Source organism: Meles meles, chromosome 17, assembly GCF_922984935.1.
Source record: "Meles meles chromosome 17, mMelMel3.1 paternal haplotype, whole genome shotgun sequence".
NCBI classification, from domain to species: Eukaryota; Metazoa; Chordata; class Mammalia; order Carnivora; family Mustelidae; genus Meles; species Meles meles.
In genome coordinates this window covers 51,901,337-51,924,217 of record NC_060082.1, presented here as the reverse complement: position 1 = coordinate 51,924,217, position 22,881 = coordinate 51,901,337, and the positions used below count along the sequence as shown (strand labels likewise).

The window sequence follows — 22,881 nt, the reverse complement described above, 5'->3', positions numbered from 1 at the left end:
TCCAGATTTTCTTTATTCATTCATCTGTTGATGGACACTTAGCTTGTTTCCACGTCTTGGCTATTGTAAATAATGCTTCAGTGAACATGGAGGTGCGGATACCTTTTCAAGACAATGATTTCATTTCTTTGAGATAAATACCCAGTAGTGGTATTGCTGGATCGTATGGTAGTTCTATTTTTAATATTTTGAGGAAACTCCATACTGTTTTCCATGGTGGCTGCAGCAATTTATACTCCTACCAACATCGTACAAGGGTTCCCCTTTCTTCACGTGCTTGCCGTTTCTTGTCATCTTTCTAGATAACCATTCTAACAAGTGTGAGATGATAGCTTATTGTGATTTTGATTTGCATTTCCCTAATGATTAGTGAGGTTGAACACCTTTTCATGTACCTGTTGGCCATTTTGTATATGTTCTTTGGAAAAATTCCTCTTTGGAGCCTCTGCTCATTTTTTAGTTAGTTTTTTTTTCCTTTTGAGTTGTAGGAAATTTTTTTGTATATTTTTTATATTAACCCTTCATCCAGTATATGATTTACAAGTATTTTCTCCTATTCAGTAGGTTGCCTTTTCATTTTGTGCGTGGTTTTTTTGTTGTTGTTATTGTTCTGCAGAAACTTTTTGATGTGATGTGGTCTCACTTGTTTATTTTTGCCTTGCTACCTCCCCTGTGAATGTTGATTCTGGTATCTCTACACCAGGTATAAATGACAGAGTAGGGGTGGAGGGGGGGCAGAAAGGAAATAAAGGGAATAAATGGAGCACCTGGGAGTGCTTAGAATTAGGAAAGTGTGTCTGTGGCAAAGTGCCCTTAGAGAACTACAACCCTGGGTGTGAGCCTGACCACCATCTTAACACTTCCTTGTTTAAAATTTAAAACAGTCTATGGGGAGATATTCTCTTTTTAGGATCATCATTCTGATTTTATTACAGAGCTCTGTTGGGAAATTAATTTTTCATTTTAGGAACTTGCTAGAACATATCTGTGGCAGAAACTGGTAAGTGCTCAACAAGCTCATTTCCTTTTCTTCCTGGGCCTATAGCTTGACTACCTTTCTCTGTCTCCCTTCTCCTTTGCAGTTAGGTTTGGCTGTACAATAGAGCCCTGGCCAGTGGAATATTGGCAAAAGTGATGTCTGGCGCTTCTAGGGCTGGTCCATTAAACTTCCTACATCATCATCCAAGCTTTTTCTCTTCTTTGCCTGTTGCTGGATGCCTGAGATCTAGTCTAGAGCAGCACTATCCAGTAGAATATGTTCTAAACCTCTCCTGTCCAATATGGCAGCCATGTACTCACTGAGCCCTTCATATACAGCTAGCAGAACTGGGGAACTGAATTTTTAATTTCATTTAATTTTAATGAATATACATAACCACACATGGTCAGCAGCTACCATACTGGATAGCAGAGCCTTCGATAGAAGGAGTCTGGTCCCTGAGTGGCTGATGGAGCAGAGTTCTTGGCCTGCCTGCACTGTGTGGTGAAGTGCATGAGAAATATAGACTTACTGTGTTAAAACACTGTAATGTAATACCTGTTCCAGAAAAGGAGGGACACCTGCTGATTCACCAGCACTAAAAATTCATATGGCATGCATTTTCAGCTGGGCAACAATATAGCTGGACAAACCCAATATCTAATTTGATATCTAATATCAAACCCAGTCATCTAGTGTAATTCCTAAATAGTCTAATTTACCTCCCTTAAGCTCCCAGTTTGAAGCTCCCACACTATTTTCTTGGAGAGCCATAGTGAACAGGAGAGGCCAAGATGCAGGGGTCACTCCCTTTTCCTACCGGGGTAGAAGAAGCTGCTTAGCACTCTGGTTTCTCTCTATCCTAGGTCACTGTGTAGGCTTGGGGGAGGTCTCATCGTTTTCCTTATTATTGCCTTAATCACCTATAAGATTGTGATTTCTGGATTTGCTTTTTTTTAAATGCTTCTTTCATATACATGCTGTCTTAGGCACCCTCTGTTCTTTTCTTTGAAGTGGTGACTGCCACTACCGGTGTTCTTGGTCCGAGCCCCTCCAGGTCCTTCCAAGTTCTGTGCCTCTGACTTCATGCCTTCATGGCTTTCCTCTTTATCATCGATTATGCCCACACCTGTTAATACTGCTGCCCCATACCTCACTCACCTTCAGCCTCTCCAACCTCGCTGGTGAGATGGCTTTTAGGAATATCCCTATAAAACCCTTCTGCTCAGTTTCAGAAGGGTGGGCTCTGGGGACAGATGAGTCTCCCTGTCTGGGTGCTTAATCTTGTCACATGGCATTTCTCTCCCCATTTATATATTCTAGACTTTTATCTCCTTCACTCCTAGAATGTCAAGGGAATTAAAAGTTTGTAAATTGCCTTGAATTCCTTGGGGATAACGAGCAAGTGTAAAGAATAAAAGTCATTTTATGGAAAGCTGTTGAAAAATAGGCAGTGAATTGATTTACAGGCTCCCCCATTGGGCTATGATTATGAGTGTCTCAGATGAAATATCACATTTCAGTACGACAGGTGATGCCTGTGTTGGGCTGCTAATTGTAATAAAAAGCTTAATTTGCACGTCTATTTCTCATTCCAGTGGGTTGAGGAGAGGGGGTGGCAAGGATGGGGCTATTCAGGGAGTCTTTATAAGCTTGTCCTTGAGTTGGTGATGGAAGACGATTGTTCCAGCATTGTGCAGTCAAAGCTTGACTGCTTGGTGCCACTAGTTTCCCAGCTATTCTGTTTCTCAATAACACCCTCGTTTTCCTGTCTCCTAAGGCATACGTTTTGCATTCATCACTTACTCACCTACTTCTTCCTTTTATTCTCCTTCTATCTTCATCTCCCTCCCTCCCTTTCTCCTTCTCGCCATCCCTCTCTCCTTTTCTCATCCCCTCGCTTCCTCTTTTTTCCCCTTCCTTTCTTTTGCCATCATTCCTTAGTAATTGTGGTTGTCCGTTTTATTGGCGAGACTGAACATAGGTGGTGAGTGAGATAAATATGTTCCCTGCCCTTGTATCATTGCAAACTATTATGGTTGACAAACAGTGATACAAGGAATTTTATTTTATTTTATTTTTTTAAAAGATTTTATTTATTTATTCGACACAGAGATCACAAGTAGGCAGAGAGGCAGGCAGAGAGAGAAGGGGAGGCAGGCTCCCCACTGAGCAGAGAGCCCCATGCAGGGCTCAACCCCAGGACCCTGGGATCATGACCTGAGCCAAAGGCAGAGGCTTTAACCGACTGAGCCACCCAGGCGCCCCGATATAAGGAATTTTAACAAAGAGTTATTTATTTGTTCATTCAACAAGTAATGAAAGAGAGCCTACTCTGAGCCAGGCAGTGTTCTACAGACTTGGATACATCAGTGAACAACAAAGCCCAGATTTCTCTGAGATTGTAAAGCAGGTGACTGTGATTTACCTAAAGGGTCCAGAGGGATGAACAGGGATGCTTTGGTTGGCCCGGTAGGATGAGAAGAAATTAGGTCAGCCAAAAAGGGTCAGGGAAATTGGTCAGCTGGCTGCTGGAGGGAGCAGCTGGTGAGGAGGAAGGAACGAAATTTACTCACTGAAGCTGGTGCATATGGTGTGTGGGTCCAGAATGGCAAAAATGAGTCCTGAGCGCCAGGCAGGCACCAATCCCTAAGGCACATCTAAGCCACAGCAGTGATTTCAGAGTTCATTCACGGCATTTAAAGATCACATTTAAGGGGAGTAAGGACAGTTTGGATCAGAACTGTCCAATAGGACTTTCTGGGATGGTGGAAATTCTGCTCTGGCCGATATGGTAGCAACTAGTCACAGTAACTAAGCACGTTTGAAATTGCAGACTATTGTGACTGAGGAACTGAGTTTTAAATTTTATTGTTTTAGTTTATGTAAGTTTAAATGGCTTCCTGTGGCTAGAAGCTACCTTACTGGACAGTGCATATCTGGATATGATGTGTGTTCACATCATATCCAGAATTATAATCACGTGTTTTCTGCATCGAACCCCAGTGCGGACTTCTGCTCCTTTGAAGCTTTCCCATCCACGGAGGCCTGCGGTACCAATCGAATCTCCCAGCTGCCTGGGTAGCAACTTTCTACAAGTTTTTATGGGAGTCCCCCTTCCTCCTCACTGACCCTGCACACTCTCAGAGTGAGGACTGTCATTGTTTTTATCCTCTGGCAGGCCACGCAGCCTCTGTTCATGGAGTAATTTTTATTTCGGGGTTGACTCCTGTTTTCCTCTGTGGGCTGATGACGGGTGGAAAGCGCAAGGATGCGGACGCCAGCTTGGCCTGCGTGCTACCCCACTGGGTCTGTGTTCAGCCTCTAGAGGGCGCATGGGGGGCCTCTGCCCTAGAAGCCAGCCTGCCTGCCTCTAGGAGCCCTGCCAGAATCACTCACTCGTGCAGCCCTGGGGCCCTTCCGTGCTGTGAATCAAGTGAGGTAGAGGGCTTCTCGGGTTCTCCATGGAAAGGCAAGATGTCACTTTATGACACCGTGTTGTCAAATGGAAGAACGGTTGGGTTGCACTTCTGAAAGTCTTGTGGGGACAGAAGCTTGCTTTTCCATCCCTGTATTTCCTCTCAACAGTCAAGTCGTTTTCCCACTGAGGTTTACAGTTTGAAACTGATTGGGAAAGGGTATTTTTTTTTATTTAAGAAAAAAATTTTTTATTAACATATAATGTATTATTAGCCCCAGGGGTACAGGTCTGTGAATCACCAGGTTTACACACTTCACAGCACTCTCCATAGCACAACCCTCCCCAATGTCCATAACCAAACCCCCCTCTCCCTACGCCCTTTCCCCAGCAACCCTCAGTTTGTTTTGTGAGATTAAGAGTCTCTTATGGTTTGTCTCCCTCCTGATCCCATCTTGTTTCATTTACTCTTTTCCTACCCCCAAACCCCCACGTTGTCTTTCCACTTCCTCATATCAGGGAGATCATATGATAGTTGTCTTTCTCCAACTGACTTATTTTGTTCAGTATAATACCCTCTAGTTCCATCCACATCGTAAATTGACAGGTTTTTTTTGTCAGTACTCATGACTTAGTTAAAAATGTTTTTCCTCTTTTTTTTTAATCAAAATAAACTGAAGACCTATATCTAGCAGATCCTGCAGTTCTACTTCTATTTAAAAGGGGAAATACATACTTACCTTACCTTCATTTAGATCAGTCAAGTATTTTACGTGTCATCCTTGCGCAGGGGATGCAAGGATGACACGTAAATCTTCTCTGTATCGTTCCAGTTTTAGTATATGTGCTGCTGAAGCGAGCACCCAATCAAGTATTTTAAACTTGTTCCATCTTTACATATGAACTTTTTTTTTTAACTTTTTTTTTTTTTTAAAGATTTTATTTATTTGTTTGACAGAGAGAGATCACAAGTAGGCAGAGAGGCAGGCAGAGAGAGAGGAGGAAGCAGGCTCCCTGCGGAGCAGAGAGCCCGATGCGGGGCTCGAACCCAGGACCCTGGGATCATGACCTGAGCTGAAGGCAGCGGCTTAATCCACTGAGCCACCCAGGCGCCCCTACATATGAACTTTTTAGGTGTACATTTATATATTAATCTTTTAGTGGTTGCTCTAAACATTTCAACACATACGCTTGGTTTATTAGAGTTTATCGGGAATTAGGACTTTTAACACTTCTCAGATAATTAAAGTATTTAAAAACTTAAAATTCATTTATTCCTCTTCGACTTTTGTGTTTTTGTTATGCATTTTATCTTTATATATATTTAAAATCCTATGATAAATTTTTTGTATAGTGAATATTTATTCATATTTATGCTACTTTTTAAAAAATGGTGGTGTGTTCAGGTTCTCTTTTTTTATTTTTCATTTTTAAAATTTTTTATTTATTTTTTTAAAGATTTTATTTATTTATTTGTCAGAGAGAGAGAGCGAGAAGTGAGCACAGGCAGACAGAGTGGCAGGCAGAGACAGAGAGAAAAGCAGGTTCCCTGCCGAGCAAGGAGCCCGATGTGGGACTCGATCCCAGGACGCTGGGATCATGACCTGAGCTGAAGGCAGCCACTTAACCAACTGAGCCACCCAGGCGTCCCTCTCTTTTTTTTAAAATTTAATTTCTTTTCAGTGTAACGGGATTCATTGTTTATGCAGCACACCCAGTGCTCCATGCAATACGTGCCCTCCATAATACCCATCACCAGGCTCACCCAACCCCCACCCCTTCAAAGGGTCTTATTTCCATGCATATGTTTTCAGCTCAGCTTGAAGCATGAAAGGAAATATTCTTATGTTCTCAATCAGTTTGGGGATTATCAATGATCCGCCACTTTTCTCAATTCCCTCAGTCATCAGAACCAAAATGTGTGAAGCTCTCGTTCGAGTTCTCTCACGTGACTAGCCCAGGGCTGCCTCTCCTCTCTCTGGAAGTGCAGCTAGCGTTGCTCCGTTTTCAGAGCACACAGAAGACGGGACATGGTAATTTTAGTGATGGAATGGGGATTTTTGTCCTGGCAGAGTCTTGGTTCTCACCGGGGAAATTTATTTTCATAAAATAACGGTGGTCTCAAATATCATTTAGGGAGGGTTTCTGTTTTCTCAGTGAGCCTTTGTTGTCGCCTGTGGAGGTGGGACCTCCTCACCACATGAGGCTTTCCTCCTGTCCTCAAGGCCCTTCTGACTATCGGAACATACTTCCCTGGACTGAGCTAAAATCTGCCCCTGGTTCATTTCACTCCTGGATTTTGGCTTTTCCCAGGGGACCTGATAAGCCCAGTCTCGCACCCCTCCTTCACCTGAACACCCCTGGGTATTTGATGATAGGCCAGTCTTCCCTGGTCCAGTAGATTCCCAGAGTTCCTTTATTGCTTTCTTGGAGGATGAGGTGTCAAGCCCCACGGCCATCTCGACGGACAGTCTTTACTTCTTCCTCAGAGGGGAGCACCCAGAAAAGAGGAGGTCAGCTTTACGCAGAGATGTGGAGAATACGTGACCTGGGCAGAAAGGGCGTGAAGTCTTGTGCAGGTGTGTGTCCCAGGGAGGTCCACAGTAGTGGTCCGGCCTGTATAGCGAGGGCGTCTTACTCTTCGTCCCGTGTCCTCAGATAGACTCAGCTGTGGGAGGACATGGCTGTCGTTCGTATCAGCGCTGTCTGGCGCGGTGTCTCATCCGGAGTGGGCACTTGGCGAGTATTTGCTGTCGGGCTGTGGGGGCCGATATGAGTGCTGCTTCAGAGCAGAGGGCGCCCAGGGAGAGAATGGAATGAGACAGGATGCATGTAGGACCCAAGAGGCACTTCAGTGAGGACACAGAGCTTCTGATTAATTCAAAAAATAAATGAAGAGGCAGTGGGAGGACCTGAAGGAAGAGACTGAAGTGGCCGCAGCCACAAGAAAGATGATGTTAGACGAGGCAGACTCCGTATGGGGATGGGAATGGTGTGAAGCAGAAGGCTTGTTGTTTTCCGTTTCCCCAGGAGACTTTCTTTCTTGAGGCCTCCCCCTCCACGTAAATGACAGCCGCTCCTCACAATGGCCTGGAGACAGGGCATGGCTGTTACATTTATTGTTAATGTTCATTGTTCAGATGAGCAAAGGGCCCAGGGGATTTACCTCCATTTCCCAAGGGAACAGGATCTGTGATGGGCCCAGGGCACCTGCTGTCGCTGACCTCACCCTGGGGAATGGCTGCAGTGAATTCAGTGATGGCCAGAAATGAGAGGTTAGGAAACTGGTGGAAGGTGAGAGAGCTTTTATTTTTTTTATTTTTATTTTATTTTATTTTTTTAATTCCTTTATTTGTTTATTTACAGCATAACAGTGTTCATTGTTTTGGCATCACACCCAGTGCTCCATGCAGTACGTGCCCTCCCTATTACCCACCACCTGGTTCCTCAACCTCCCACCCCCCCCCCCCCCAGCCCCTTCAAAACCCTCTGGTTGTTTTTCAGAGTCCATAGTCTCTCATGGTTCATCTCCCCTTCCAGTTTCCCTCAACTCCCTCTCCTCTCCATCTCCCCATGTCCTCCATGTTATTTGTTATGCTCCACAAATAAGTGAGACCATATGATACTTGACTCTCTCTGCTTGACTTATTTCGCTCAGCATCATTGTGAGAGAGCTTTTAAAAGAAGATGGTGCTGTTCATGGCGTTTGTTGATGTCACTGTGATTTGGTTCAGTAGATATTTGTTGAGTCTCTACATGTCCTTCCTGCTGGGAAGAATAGAGTCACGGGCTGGGCAGAGAAGGAATAGGGGCATGTCGGTCAGGACAGCTGCCCATCGACAGGAAAGTGGGTTGAATTTATGAGGCAGGAGGGACACCAAGGACTGTTAGCAAGGGCTCAAAGTGGGTATTGAAAGCCAATATAATATGTATATAATAAGAGACTTGAACTTAATGTCTGTGGCCAACAGGTGATTCTGTTAGGCTGCCAACTCAGGGCTGGGCCCTCTGGCTCCATGTCTGAGAGCCCAAGTGCTTGTGGAGGTCACAGAGATGGACACGAAATGGTCGGCCACATGCAGTTACGATCTAGCAGGGGACGTAAGTCAGACGGACATGTAGTTATGCAATTATAATATTATTCTACTCTGCTATGATTACAAAGGAGGGATATATTGCTTCCTACTGGAAGGGAAGCTGGAGGCTCTGTGAAGAGGAGACAATTTGACATGCTCTTTGATCCTCAAACTTCCCCTGCCCTTACTTTCCCATTTCTATACTTGCCATCCAGTCGGTCAAGCCGAAAATCTAGAGGCGTCATTACTGGTACTTCTCTTTTTCCTCTCCGACATCCAGTCTGTCACTCGGTTCTGGAGCGTCTGTCTCCAGCAAAGAGCTCGATTCCATCCATTTCACTCCTTCTTCACTGCCACCATTGACGCCATGGACACAACAGCCTGTTGCTGGGACTGTTGGAAGCATCTTCTACACATCTTCCTATCCTGTGAACGGTTTTGCAGCAGCCAGAATGAACTCTCCAAATGCTAATTCAAAATCCTGCCACTCCTCTGCTCAAAAAACCTCTGTGGTTTCTTATATCAGTCAAACAACCTAAGGCATTTCCCCCTACCCCCCCACCCCCCACCCCGTTTTTGTTTTATTGACACCAGTGCTCAGTCTTCGCTGTCTCCTCCTGCAGTGGGGAGGGACAGCCTCTTCTTCCACTGCTGCTTCTTGGTCAGGTTCTCTTGGTGCTCGTTCAGCCAGCAGCACCCGGCGTGTGTCTTCTTGGGCTGCGATCCAAGGGCTTGTTACTTCTTACCCTTGTATAATTTCCCGAGGTTTCCCTTCTGAGTCTGGTTAATGGCGGTGAGATTATGGGCAATGAATCTGCAAACAACTTGGAGAGCTTGGAAGCTGCCTGGCTGGTGACAGCTGGGACAGCTCCGTCTGCAGGTCTCCGAGCTGTTTAAGCAGTACCCACCCGCTCCCCCACCCCGCCACGTGCTTCTTGCTGTGAAGGTCTTGAGCTTTCACCTTGGCCATGCCTGCAGAAGCTGCTCCTTGGCAAAGAGGAACAACTTGAGGTATTTCAACAAGGAATACTAATACAAGATTGTGTTGCGTACATACAGAGGGTGGGAGGCAACCGGAGCATGAACACACCGCCACCTCAAGGTTAGAGACACCTAATCCCCTGAACTCAGAAGCTGCTCAGTCATGACAGGTTCACCTGATGGGAGCTGTGACCTCCGAGGAGGGGGCTGTCTGGTGGGAAGCTGCCAGGACAAAGGAGATGCCACCATTGCCATAAAATGGCAACTAGAGCCAAGAAGGGAGAAATACTCTGGCCTCTCTCTTCTTCCTGTCTCCTAGTCTTCCATTGTCAAGGGATCCTGGGAAATACTGAAGAGTAGAAACAATTGACAACACGTAGGTGAAGACCGGCATACTCCCAGCTCTCTGCCATTGCCTACAGGGCCTCACGTGATCAGCTCCTGGCCACCTGGCCACTCTTGCCTTGTACTGATCTTCCTTCCTCCTAGCAGCCTGCTCTGTCATTTCCCTCCCTTTTCCTGGAGTATTCCAGGCTCTTCCTTCCCCGCTTCTTTGAACAGTGGTCTCTCTTTCCTAAATCCCTTGGCTACTTTCATGGTTGGCTCCTTCTTTGTATCCTTCAGTCTTAGCTCAAATGGCACCTTCCCAGGGGCACTTCCATGCTCCCCTCCCCCCTCTACAGTACCTCCCTTTGCCTTACTGATGACTATTCTGTGATGTCTCCTTGGCATTTCATTGTGGCACTCACCATAACCAAACCTGACTGACTTGTTTGCTGTTTATTATTTGTCTTTCTCACTTCATTCAGGTCTCTGCTCAAATATCATCTCCCCAGGAAGGCCCTTAAGGCCACCCAAGTTAAGGAGTGCCCCTTTCCCATCATGTTCTATTTCATCACGCGACTTTGTTATTATTATTATATAGGTAGTCATTACTTGGCAAACACACTATCCTACTCCCCCCCATACACATCTTTCTTCCCCACTAGATTTTAGATTCTCGGAAAGCTTGTGGACCTTGTTCATTTGAAAAGAAATCTCCATGAAGGCAGGATGTGTCCCATTCAGCTGACGGAATGTTGTGAACATCCCCCGCACTTAGAACGAAGCCAGATATCGTGCACACCTGTGGCATGAATGCATAAATAGTGTTGAAGTTGAGGAGAATCTCAAAAAGCTGTGACGGAAGAGAAGAGAGAAGACTCTCCAACGATGGGAACACAGAAATAAAAGCAGAGATATTGGAAAGTGTACGCTCTGGGGAAGATGAGAACTTTGGTTTGTTGAAATGTGAAGACCATGATGGGTTTTTATTTTTATTTTTATTTTTTTAAAGATTTTATTTATTTATTTGACAGAGAGAGATCACAAGTAGACAGAGAGGCAGGCAGAGAGAGAGAGAGAGAGGGAAGCAGGCTCACCGCTGAGCAGAGAGCCCAATGCGGGACTCGATCCCAGGACCCTGAGATCATGACCTGAGCCGAAGGCAGCGGCTTAACCCACTGAGCCACCCAGGCGCCCCCAGACCATGATGGGTTTTAAGGGGGAGTTAAGTCGGGAGACCAGATCATGGAAGCCCTTAAAGGCTATGTTAATGTGTTTATTAAGTTAGGTAATACGGAGCCCTGGAAAGTTTTTGAGCAGGGTTGTGAAATATTCAGACTGTGCTTGAAAGATGCATTAAAAGTATCTAAAGCTTTACTTTAACACCAGTGACAATTTTGTGGCTATTGGAGAGTCACAGTTGGTTCAGACAGAGGGATGCCGTTAGCAAAGACTAGTGAACCTAAGAGGCATTCTAGTCTGGTTAATTGGTTGGATCATTTATTCATCAAGGATCAGAGTACCTGGTGATAGCCAGGTTCTGCTGTGCAAGGAAACAGACATTTAAGTGTAAAACAGGATATTAACGTAAATGTAAAAACAGGATCCCGTCCCTTGGGCTCACCATCTAATAAGGAAAGTAAACCTGTACACAGGTCATTACAAGGCAGTGTGGTATGTGCTCACGAACTCTGTGTCCCAGGGGCTGGGGTGGAGCAGCGGGTTCTTCCTGGGATGGTCAGGAGGGCTGCTCACATCCCAAGCCATGCTTGGAAGGCGAAAGGCCATGTCAGGTGAACACAGGGGTGAAGGGAATGAAAGCAGAGGGGCAGTAAGAGATCTGTTGGCTTCTTTTTAATCTCTCATGGCCTGATGAAGGGACATTCATTCAGTCAAGGGATATTTTACAGTGAAAAGAGGAAAAGTCGAGGGTCTTCCCGCGAAAAACAAATTCTGCATTCATTACACCAAAGTTTTGAATTTTCCCACATGACTCAATGTTTCTCGAAACAAATTTTTAATGAATTCAAAATCTTCAATCATGTGAATTTACCATTTAAACTGTGTTCCACAGCTGGGATTTCAATTTTTCAATTATGAACAATGCTGAGATTAAAATCTTTATTCATGAAACAAAATGAAACAGAGGGGCCGTGTAAAATGCAGAGGGGTTAAAGAGCATGGCTGTCTGGAGAACAGGAAGCAGCAGCTCTCTGGGCAGAGTGAACTGGCGTTGGGAGGGTGGGCAGAGCACCGTGGATTGGATATGATGAAATGTGGGAGGTCAGAAAGCTAGGAGGGGCCAGTAGCGAAGACCTTATTTCACTACGGTAAGACAAGGAGTTTGAAGACGAGGTATGTTTCCTCCTACTCCTTGACTTCTGCTTGTAACAGAAACGCTCTCTTTGTGACCCTGACAAACTCAATTTACACCGTTCACGTTCATTTAAAAAAAAAAATACTGAGTAAGTTTCTACTATATGTCCCACACTGTTCTATGCATTGAAGACACGGTGGTGAATAAGGTAAACAAGCTGCCCTTTCGTAGTTTAAAGGCTAATGAGGAGGACGCATATGTGTGTGTGTGTGTATGTACATACTGTGTGCATTTATTTCTTGCCAAGTCATAATTAATTTTATGAAAACATTTGTGTGTGTATTTGTGTATACATTTTTTTTTTTGCCAAATTGCTGATTAGTTCTAGAAAAAAAACTTGTCTAAGGACAATAAAATGAGAGGGAATGTTCAGATTGTGGCAAGTCTTTCTGTTTTGTGGAAATGATATGGGAGAAAAAGATCTGAAGTGAGGAGCAAGCCATGTGACTATCATGGGGGAAGAGTGTTTCAGGCAAAGAAAACAGCAAATGCAAAGGCCCTGAGGTGAGAGATGTTCCAGGAGGAGCAAGGAGGACAGTGCAGGTGGAGTGAAGTTAATAAAGGAAGAGTGATAGAAGTGGGGGAAGCAAGTGGGGACACTTGGTGACACATGGTGGGCTTGCAGGTGACACACAAGTTATAGATTTTACTCTAAATGTGATGAGAATTCATTGGAAGGTTTTGAGCAATTCATTGTAAAAGAATCATGTTAATTGTTTGTGAGAAATGGCCTCTAGTGGGGCAGGGGTGGAAACCAAGGGATGAGTTAGGAGGCTGTTACAGTAGTATAAGCGAGAGATGGTGGTGACTTGGTGCAGCCTAGTGGTGATGCTGTTGGCGAAAAATGGAGTTTTTAAGTTTTATTATTTATTTATTTATTTTATTTTATTTATTTATTTTTATTTTAAGTTTTAAGTTTTATTTTTTCTAGAACTAATCAGCAATTTGGCAAAAAAATATATATATATATATATATATATATATATATATATTGAGGATGGAGCCAGTAAGTTCGTTGATGGATTGAATGGGGGGTGTTGGGGAAAGATAGAAATGAAGGATGATTCCCAGGGTTTTTGACTTGAGTATCTGGACAAATGAGCAGTGGTGCCATTTACTGAAACAAGAGATACTGACGGAAAAACAGATTTGTAAGGATGTAGAGGAAAGGGAAAACAAAAATTTTAATTTGGAAAAGCCTACCGGACACCCAAGTGGAGATGTTGTGTGGGCCGTTAGGTGCACAAGTCAGGAGTTCAGGGACAAAGTCGAAAGTGGAGGTAGACATTTGGGAGTGTCTGCATATAGGGAGCAGTTAAATGCTGTCTCTGTGGTCCTGACCATCCTCCCAGGACGAGAATCAGTGCTGCTCCTTCCATGAAGCTTTCCTGGACTGTCCCAGGCCTTTCCTTTGCCTTTCTGTTATTTCTTTTAAACTGAAGACTTTTGGGACGCCTGGGTGGCTCAGTGGGTTAAGCCGCTGCCTTCGGCTCAGGTCATGATCTCAGGGTCCTGGGATCAAGTCCCGCATCGGGCTCTCTGCTCAGCAGCGAGCCTGCTTCCTCTCTCTCTCTCTGCCTGCCTCTCTGTCTACTTGTGATCTCTCTCTGTCAAAAAAAAAAAAAAAAAAACTTAAAAAAAAAATAAACTGAAGACTTTTGTTTGGGAAAGCTGTGGCTTTGCCTGTGATTTAGATCTCTTGAGGCTTCACAGGGCCTTGACTGGGGTATCTAGAGTGAGAGGTGCTCGTCTTCTATGTCTATAGGCAGGTGGGCTGTGTTACCCAAGGTTCTCTGCGGCTGATGTTTGGAAATATCAGACAGGACCCTGTTCTTGTCATTAGAGCCTAGACCTTCAAGATTAGCAACAAATATTGAAACATCATGATGCAAACCAAAGGTAAAAGGACTCATATTATATGATTCTTTTTATATGAAATATCCAAAATAGGCAAATCCATAGAGACAGAAAGCAGATTAGTGGTTGCCAGGAGCTGGGTGAGGGGGATTGGCAAGAGACTGCTTAATGAGTAGGGTTTCTTTTGAAGCGACGAAAAGGTTCTGGAACTGGAGAGTGGTGATGGTTGCCCAGCACTGTGAATATGCTTAATGCTTTTGAATTGTGTACTTTAAAATGGTGAATTTTATGTATGTCTATTTTACCACAATGAAAAAAAATACCAAAAATATATCATTAGGAATGACAGTTTCCACAAACCTTCTCATTCTCTTCTCTTTCCTCACTTCCACTGGCTCCCTTTGCTTGGGGCAGGGATGGAGGCTAGGGGCTAGGCACTAGGGATGGGAGAGGTTGGATGCTTGTGGCTGGGACCTGGTACTGACCTGCTTGGAAGGGCAATCTGTTTGTGGGGAGAAGTGGAGGAAGGCAGGGATAGGATAACAGAGCAGGGCCAATTTACTCCCATCCAACCTAAGATTTAGGATGCGTGTGGGGGTGATTAGGGGTGGCCACGGGGAGGCTTGGCAAGCTGTGATGGCAGCTCATCTGCAGACCAGTATGCACTAGGGTAGCTACTGGCACTCTTCTTGCTGAGCCCTTGCTGCCAGAGGCATCTGGGAAACTCTGGGAGGCTTGTGTTGCTGGTTGTAAACTCTGACTTTTCCCCAGTCTGGGGAAGGAGCCCAGTAGGGATCGGCCCGGAAAATCCTTTGAGAAAGGCTGGAAAAATCAAGACTTTCTCAGCGATCTGATTATCCATCCCCCTACTGGAGTGACCACCCTTTGATTTTCAGGGCAAGATTCTATGGGCTGTGATTTGGGGTTTCCTAAGGACCCGTTGGCTTGAAATTACCAAGGAAGATGTAAGATGTTTTTACTTTGGGGCGTAGTGCTGCCTGTGGCAGACTCCTGAGCAGATGTGTTCACTCGAGAGGGGGAGCCTGTTAGCTACTGCACTAGCACGGACAGTGACGGGGGCGCCAAGGCATTAGGACGGGGAAGGTGGTTGTATTTCTAGAGACAGAGAGGGAGGATGAAGACGGAAATCCAGAAAAGCCCAGGACATGTGGAGTCCTCAGTGACAGTAAGCTGGCCCTTCATCTGGTACTGGGCCCCTTATTTCCGGCATTATTACATTAGGACTCCCGGCGTTTGCAGCCCCAAGTCTATAATGTGGGTGTGGCTCTGGAAATAGGAGTTGTCTCAGTCTGCTTTGGCTGCCACGATCAAATGCCTTAGGCTGGGTGGCTTCAACAACATACATGTAGTTCTCACGGTTCTGGAGACGGAAGTCCAAGGCGAAGGTGCTAGCAGACTCGGTGTCTGGTGAGAGTGCACTTCCTGGCTTGCAAACAGCCATCTTCTTGCCACGGCCTCATATGGCAGAGAGAGAGGGAGAGGAGGAGAGAGCTCTCTGGTGTCTCTTTTTTAGAGGGCGCTAGTCCTGTCCGATCAGAACTGCACTTTATGACCTCACCCTCTAAGACCACCTTAATTACCTCCTATGGCCCTGTTTCCAAATGTAGTCACCTTGGGGGAATAGGGCTTCATCTTGTGAACTGGAAGGTGGCGAAGACAGCCTATGGCAGGACTCATAGCCACACAGCCCCAGGAATGCTCTCTGGCAGGATTCAGAGGTCTAGAGCTGAGACCCAGTGGCCTGGTTTCAGAAACTCGCTCTATGGATTGTGAGTTGTGTCCTGAGGTGTCCTTTGTGAGAAACAGCTAAGCTTAGGGATCACTATGTTGATGAAAACTGAACCTGGAGACCCTGCTTCTCAGGGGTTGAGCCACAGGTGAACCAATTTCTTCCTGGTATTCTGAAATACTTCGTAGGGGTTGGGACACATGTGGGGCCAGGGGCCAAGGCAGTTGGTCAAGGACCTGAGCTGTATCTGGAAAATAGAATGCAGGTAACTCTTGGCTTACAGACCATCTTCAGGCTCTGGTTGAAAAATATATGCAAACTGGGTTTGACTCCTGGGTGGAACAGAAAGCTGCTGGAATTGTGTGTCAAAAGTCCCATATCCCAGGAATCTGGTCAGTGATTCCACGTGTGTGTGTGTGTGTGTGTGTGTGTGTGTAGTGGAGGGACAGATCTGGGCCAAGGGCTGGGTAAATGAAGGAGACTCCCTTGTTGGCCTCTTGTTGACCCTGGGATGATATGCATAGAATATTATTTTTTTTTTAAAGATTTTATTTATTTATTTGACAGAGAGAGATCACAAGTAGAGAGGCAGGCAGAGAGAGAGAGAGGGAAGCAGGCTCGCTGCTGAGCAGAGAGCCCGATGCGGGACTTGATCCCAGGACCCTGAGATCATGACCCGAGTCGAAGGCAGCGGCTCAACCCACTGAGCCACCCAGGCGCCCCCTAGAATATTATTTTTAAAGATTTTATTTATTTATTTGACAGACAGAGATCACAAGTAGGCAGAGGGGCAGGCAGAGAGAGAGGGAGGGGGAAGCAGGCTCCCCGCTGAGCAGAGAACCTGATGCGGGGCTCGATCCCAGGACCCTGAGATCACGACCTGAGCCAAAGGCAGAGGCTTTAACCCACTGAGCCACCCAGGTGCCCCTAGAATATTATTTTTAAAAGAACTCCATGAAGGTCAGGAGAGTGTTAAGGCACAGGCAGTTTGCTGCTTCCATAGTACAATCTCAGTGTCTTTTCATTTGGCATTAAAGCCTTTTAGAATTTCCTCTGACCTTATCTCCCATGTTAGTCAGACAGGACTAAGCCTTACTGACTTCAACCTCCTTGCCTCTGAGTGTAAGATTCCTTTTGGCCAAATCCCATTTTTCCCTTCTTTCCATTCTTTAAGAACAGCTCAATCCAAGGTGCCTGGGTAGCTCACTTGGTTGGGCATCCAACTCAGGTCATGGTCTTGAGGTTGTGAGACTGAGACTTGTGTGTGTTGGCCATGGAGCCTGCTTGGGATCTCTCTCCCTCTCCCTCTGCCTCTCACCTCCCCACTCTCTTCTCTCTTTCTCAAAACCACCACCACCACCACAATAACAACAACAACAGAACAACAGCTCAGTCCTCACCTCCTCCCCGAACCCCTCCTGGCTCCTCGAGCCCACAGGGATCTGTCTCTCTTTAGAAATCTTAAGAGGTTTAAAATTGCTTTCACTTCTCGGTTAAATCATAACTTTTTCAAAGAGATATTTCAGAGATGTCACCACCATATGCAGACACAGAGTGGATGAGTGACCAACATCCAGTGATTGGAAATGTATGCAGTCCTAAAACCCAAGCCGTCAGTGTTCTAAAAGGAAGAAAAGGCTAGGCAAGTAGAAATGTGTGTCATCAATGATTGGTGATCCCTACCAAAGGGAGTGCTTTAGGAATAAGAGCATTGCTGTCACTGGAAAGAAACACGAAATTGTGGCTCTTGGAGCAAAAGGAGGCTGCCCTTAATTAATGGGTAGCTGGCAAAAAAAAAAAAAAAAAAGACAGTGGTAAGAGAGGCTGAGATGGAGAGCCGACTGAGAAAGCGTGAAGATAGTGTGTGATGGTGGCAATTGTGAAATGTCACGTTTAGCAACGAATAGTAGATGACTGATGTGGAAAATATGGGGCTGGTTCTTTAGAGTGGTAAGGATGGAGTCTATGAAATGATAAGGGAGATAAATGTGGGTCGCTCTGTTAGAAGATACGTCAGTCTGCTTCCCATCTAGATGTTGTTCGTGAGTATGAATGGATTTGCTCTGTGGAGTGCTGGAGCCTTCCATGGCCGCAGGTGGTGTTTACATGTTCCGCTCGCTTTCCTGCTGAAATGTGGTGTATCTGTTAAATACCGGCTGTGGAGGTAGGCTGTTTGGGTTCAAATGCTGGCTCTGCTGCTTACTAGTTACACGGCACCCTGGGAATGTTCCTGAGCCTTTCCATGCCTCAGTTTTTCTCATCTGTAAAATGGGATTAATAATAGTACCTTCCTTAGAGTGTTGTTGTGAAGGTTAAATGAGGTGTAAAGCATGGAAGCATTCAGGAACATCTCGCATGTTGTAAGAGCCAATACGGTGTTAGTTATTATCACCATCGGTTGTTGTCGTCATCACTGATTTTATGCTGTCTTCAAGTCTTTGAAGATGGTACTGATGAGGGGCTAGTGCTCTTTTCTGGTGGGGGCAGTAAGAAATTGGGGGCCAATATATATTCATCTGGCCTCAAAGGCTTTGAAAGCCCTGATATTTCACATATTTGGAAAGACATTTGCAAGTCTTGGAAAGTGAATACCAAGAACCTCTTCCCAAGTTTGAGGGCTTGAGGCAATGGAGGTGTTGGTGCGACTCCCGGTCTCCATGTGTCACAGGTGGGACTGGAGCCTGCACCTGGGGATGGGAAGAAAGGCGGAGATTAGCTGCTGGTCTTCAGATGAGACCCTTAAGGGATGCCATGAAGATGTGAAGTGTTGGTTTCTCTGGGCCAAAGATAGTTATTGCAAGTGACTTTCATCTCGGACTAGTCCAGGGTATGGTAGGTATTTGATGAACGTGTGAGAAGGGGGGGTAGGTGTATCCCCAGAGGCTTTAGTACCAGACAGGCCTGGATTCACATCAGGGCTTGACTCCTTATCACTTATGTGACATTAGGAAGCTACTTAGCTCTTTGAGCCTTGGAACACAGGAGGAATACATAAGATAATGTATATGAAGTGTCTGGCACATAGTAAGACTGAGGCATATTAATTCCTTTTCCCTCAGTTTCCTCATCTGTAAAATGTGGATACTAAAAAAAAATTGTGGAACTTCCATAATAATTACAGATAATAGTTATAAATTCATTTATTCAACCTTTGTTTTTTAGTGTCAACTATATGTTAGGCACTGTCTTAAGAGCTTAGGGCTTATCTGTGAATAAAACAGACAAAGATACTTTCCTTTTGTAGTTTGAGTTTTAGCAAGGGAAGATAGACAATACACTAACAAATGAATAAGACTTCTAGTGTGTTTAACCACCTTACACCAGTTAGAACGGCCAAAATTAGCAAGACAGGAAACAGCGTGTGTTGGAGAGGATGTGGAGAAAGGGGAACCCTCTTACACTGTTGGAGGGAATGCAAGTTGGTGCAGCCAATTTGGAGAACCGTGTGGAGATTCCTTAAGAAATTAAAAATAGAGGTTTCCTATGACCCTGCAATTGCACTACTGGGTATTTACCCCAAAGATACAGATGTAGTGAAAAGAAGGGTCATCTATACCCCAGTGTTCATAGGAGCAATAGCCATGGTAACCAAACTGTGGAAAGAACCAAGATGCCCTTCAACAGATGAATGGATAAGGAAGATGTGGTCCATATACAGTATGGAGTATTATGCCTCCATCAGAAAGGATGAATACCCAACTTTTGTAGCAACATGGACAGGACTGGAAGAGATTATGCTGAGTGAAATAAGTCAAGCAGAGAGAGTCAGTTATCATACGGTTTCGTTTATTTGTGGAGCATAAGAAATAACACGGAGGACATGGGGAGATGGAGAGAAGAGAGTTGAGGGAAGTTGGAAGGGGAGATGAACCATGAGAGACTATGGACTCTGAGAAACAACTGAGGGTTTTGAAGGGGCGGGGGGTGGGAGGTTGGGGGAGCCAGGTGGTGGGTATTAAGGAGGGCACGTATTGCATGGAGCACTGGGTGTGGTGCATGAACAATGAATTATGTTACACTGAAAAGAAATTAAATGAAGAAAAAACTAAAAAAAAAAAGACTTCTGGTGTGCTTAAAGATGCTAAGTTTATGGAAAAAAGAGAAAAATGAAAGTAGGATAAGGAGGCTTGGGGTGCTAGGGGTGGCGGCAGTGTGCAGTATTAAATAGGAAGGCCAAGACGTGCTTCATTGAGAAGGTGGTATTTGAGCAAAGACTTGAAGAAGATGAGGAACTGAATCACAGTGATATTTAGGGGAAGAGCATTCCATGCAGAATAAAGAGCAGTACAAATGCTGTGGGAGTGTGCCTGGCATGTTCCAAGAAGAGCATGGAGGTCAGTGTGGCTAAAGCAGAGTAAGAGGGGGTAGAAGAAGATGACGACAGGGGAGTAAGAGGGGAGCCAGACCATGTAGGACTTTGCTGGCCATTGGGAGGACTTTGGATTTTACTCTAAATGAAATGAGGGTATATCACAGAATGCCAAGTAGAGATGAATAATGAGATCTGCTTACTTAAGGGAATCACATTGCACACTGGCTACTGTGTCCAAAACTGAGTGCAGAAAGACAAGGGTGGAAACAGAGAGACCAGTTGGAAGGCTCTTGCTGTGTCCCTGAGAGATGATGGTGTCTTGAACCACAGTGGTAGAATGGTAGCAGTGGCAGATGAGAAGCAACTGGATCTCATATTCCTGATGGTAGAGTTAATGGGATTCCTTGATGATTGGATATGGGGTATAAAGAAAAAGATAGGAACAAGGATAATCTGAGCAACTAGGAGGATTCCACCAATTCAGAAGAATATGGAACAGGTTTGGGTGGAGAAAATTAGGAGTTTACTTTTGATCATGTTGAATTGGAGCTGAATACTAAATATCCAAGTGGAAAATTGTGTAGACAGTTGGTTACATGAGTCAGAGCTTGGGAGAGAATATCTGGGCTGAGATATAAATTTGGGGATCGACAGTGTATAGGTGGTAATGATTAAAATCATGAAGCTGAAGGAAGTTACCAAGGGAGTGAGTAGACATAGAAGAGATGAGTAGCAAGGGCCAGCTCTGGGCCTCAACTGAAAAAAGTTGGGCAGAAATATAAGAATCAACAAAGCAAGTTGATGGTAAATGATCCATGAGGAAGAAGGAAAACCAAGAAAGAGTGGTTTAATGGAAGCCAAACTAAGAAAATATTTCAAGGAGGAAGGAGTGATCAACTGTGTCAAATAATGTGATAGGTCAAGTATATTAGTAACCTATTGTTTAACAAATCATTACAAAACTTAGTAGTTTAAAGTAACAAACACTATCTCACAAAATTTCTGAGGGCCAGGAATCTGGGAGTGGCTAAGGTGAGTGCCTCTGACTTAAGATCCCTTGCAGGGTTGTGGTCAAAATGCCAGCTGGGGCTGCAGTTATCTCAAGCCTTGACTGGGACTGGAGAATCCTACTCCAAATTCTTGCAGTTTTTGGGAGTCCTCAGCTCCTCACTGGCTTTGGTAAGATACCTCAGTTGCTCACAATGTGGGCTCTTCACAGGCTCTGTGTGTAGCCTCATGACACGGTAGCAGCTTCTTTTCATGTGATCTGAGAGAAAGAGAGTTCAAGAGAGCACCTGAAAGGGTAGTCACAGTCTTCTATAACCTAATTTTGGAGGTGTTAAACCATCAACTCTGGATATTCTTAGAAAGAGACTATAGGAGTGCATGAATACCAGGAGGTGGGGGCCATTTGGAAGTTGATTATCATGTCAAGTATAACAAGAAGAATTCATCATTGGATTTAGTAATATGGAGGTTATTGTTGACCTTAAGAAATGTTGTGAAAAGAAATATTTGATGAAAGTTGGTGTAAGAAATATTGGGATGAAGAGTTCTGAGACAATGAATATACACAACTCTTTTGAAGAGTTTTCTGCAGAGAGGAGCAAAGAAATAGGGTAATACCTGGTGAATGAAGTGTTTTTTTCTGAGATGAGGGAAATAGCACTATGTTTATATGTTGACAGAAATAGTCCAATAGAGAGTGAAAAATTGATGATGTGTAAGAGTAAGAGAATTAGTGAAGCACTGTCCTTGAGTAGGAGAGATAACTTGTGTTGAGAAGGGTGGGTTGACTTTAGATAGAGTCATGCTGGATTCATCTACAGTATTATTTGGGAAGGTAAACTATGTGGTATGTGGGCAGATACGGTAATGGAAGTCCGTGGAATTACCTTCTGATTGCTCCATTTTTCTCAGTGAAGTGGGAATCAGTGCTATCAGCTCAGCTTGTTAGATGGTATATATTTTTAAAAATCATGTCTTTCATACCTTTGGTAACTTTTTTTTTTTTTTTTGGATACTTTTAGTAACTCCAATGAAGGTGAGTAACTATGGTTACAGTAAAGGCACCTCCCCCAAGATTTCTTTTGCTCTAAGTCAAAAGGTAGAAATTTTATTCTCATAATTTGTCCAGATGGTGGGGCATCTGCTGTTCAATGTACTCTTTGTAATATAACATGGAAACAAAGATTGATTTAACCCAAAATAAACAGTTTATTCCAAGACACTATACACCCCCCCCAAAAAAAACTACAGGTCAATATCCCTGATGAACATAGATGAAAAATTTTCAACAAAATATTAACAAGCCAGATTCAACAATACATTAAAAGGATCATATACCATGATCAAGTGGGATTTATTCCAGGGCTGCAAGGATATACACAAATCAATGTGATATACCACATTAACAAAGGACACAAAATTATACGATCATATCAATAGATGTACAAAAAACATTTGACAAAAATTCACCAACCATTTATTATAAAAAATCTCAACAAGGTGGGTTTAGAGGGAGTATTCCTCAACATGATGAAGACCATATATGACAAACCCACAGTTAGTATTATACTTAGTGGTGAAAAGCTGAATACTTTTCTTCTAAGATTAGAAACAAGACAAGAGTATCCCCTCTTGACACTTTTATGTAATGTAGTCTTGGAAGTCCTAGCCATAGCAATTAGGCAAGAAAAAGAAATAAAAGTCATTTAAATTGGAAAGGTAGAAGTAAAACCCAATATTTGCAGATGGCATGATACTATACATAAAAACCCCTAAAGCATGCACCCCAAACCTATTAG

General features: G+C 44.3%; 1 protein-coding gene and 1 pseudogene across 7 annotated transcripts in view; one reads left to right on the top strand and one right to left on the bottom strand.

The window, feature by feature from the left end:
* The window catches only part of CACNA1E (calcium voltage-gated channel subunit alpha1 E), a 501,197-nt gene that overhangs the window by 71,738 nt on the left and 406,578 nt on the right, over positions 1-22,881 (top strand). The window lies entirely within an intron of this gene.
* On the bottom strand, positions 5,143-5,260 carry LOC123928531 (annotated as a pseudogene).